The following is a 1,716-nucleotide window of genomic DNA, read 5'->3' as shown; positions in this document are numbered from 1 at the left end:
GGGGCCAAGAGGCAGACACAGACCCAGGCCCACAGGGGCCCCGGCGGGCGGGCCCGGGTGCTGCCTTCCCCTGTCTCGGGATCGCCGGACCTCACTGAGCTCTCACCCAGCAAACTCGGAGAAAAAGGACCATCGGGAAGGGGGCTGATAGGCAGGTGCGGACCGCGGGCGGGCCCGGGTGCTGCCTTCCCCTTTCTCGGGATCGCCGGACCTCACGGAGGTCTGACCCAGCAAACTCGGAGAGAAAGGACCATCGAGAAAGGGCTGAGAGGCAGGTTCCGACCGGGGCCCCTGGGGGCCCCAGCGGGCGGGCCCGGATTCTGCCTTCCCCTGTTTTGGAATCGCCGTACCTCACGGAGGTCTGACTGACCCTCTCCCTAGTAATCCGGAGGAAAATTACCCCCCTTTCTTGTAATCCGTGCACATGAGGTGACAGAGGGGACCCAAGGCGCGAATGTACCCGACCTCCTGGAGCCCTCGCTGGGATCGGGGAGGCAAATGAGCCCTCATCGGGACTTCCAGGCAAGCCCGGCCATCTGGTCACCCCATTGGAAAGCATTGCACGCGACCAGATGGCCGAAGGGATAGGCGCAACCAGATGGCCGGGCTCGAAAGGGAAGCCATCTGGTCGCTCTGTGCCCCAACAAAAGAGTGAGCGTGCACCGAGGCATGGGGGACCGGAGGCCCAGGGCCCCAGCTGGGTCCCAGCCATGGAGGCTGCGAGGGGGACCCGACAGGCCTTCCGACCCGGGGCCCGCGGACACCTTGACAAGCAGGGGAGGCCTGCACGGGACCGACAGACCCCTGTCCTGGGCCCTTGGCGGAGCGGCAGGCCGGGTGATGGGGCCCAGGGCCTGAGCTGAACCGGGGCCCAGCGGGGCCCCTGGACCCAGCCGGGGCTCCCAGGCCCGGAGGTGCAGGGGAAGCCTCCCCTGGCCCACCGGACCCCGTCCCGGGCACCCTGCCACGTGCAGGACCCAGGACGGAGCCCGGGGTGGGGAGGTGGCCCTCAGGGGCCCCGGCCGGAGCTCCTGAACCCAGCCAAGCAAGGGGAGGCTCTCTGGGCACAACGGACCCCCTTCCCGGGCCTTTGGCAGTGCCGCAGGCTGGGGGACGGGGCCCAGGGCCGGAACCCGGGGCCCAGGGCCGGAGCCCGGCGGGGCCCCTGGACCCAGCCGGGGCTCCCAGGCCCAGAGGCGTGGGGGAAGCCTCCCCGTGCCCGCCGGACCCCCATTCCGGGCACCCTGCCACGCGGCAGGACCCAGGACAGAGCCCGGGGTGGAGGGGCCGCCCTCCCCTGGGCCCTTGGGAGCCGCAGAACCCAGCCGAGAAGGGGGAGGCTCCCCTTGCACGACAAAACCCTGTCCCAGACCTTTGGTGGGCCGGCAGGCCAGGGGACGAGGTCCGGGGCTGGAGCACCCGACCCAGGGTCCGGCGGGGACCATGGACCCAGCCGGGGCTCCCAGGCCCGGAGGCGCAGGGGAAGCCTCCACGGGCCCGCCGGACACCACCCTGGGCACACAGCAGGACCCAGGACGGAGCCCGGAGTGGGGAGGCCACCCTCCCTGGGGCCGCAGGGAGCACCTGAACCCAGCTGAGCAAGGGGAGTCTCCCCGGGCACGATGGAACCCCGTCCCGGGCCTTTAGCAGGACAGCCGGCCGGGGCACCCGACCCGGGGCCCGGTGGGACCAAGGGCAAAGGGGAAGCCTTCCCGG

The sequence above is a fragment of the Triturus cristatus genome, chromosome 6 (assembly GCF_964204655.1).
Source record: "Triturus cristatus chromosome 6, aTriCri1.1, whole genome shotgun sequence".
Taxonomy (NCBI): Eukaryota; Metazoa; Chordata; class Amphibia; order Caudata; family Salamandridae; genus Triturus; species Triturus cristatus.
This window is presented reverse-complemented; position numbering follows the sequence as displayed.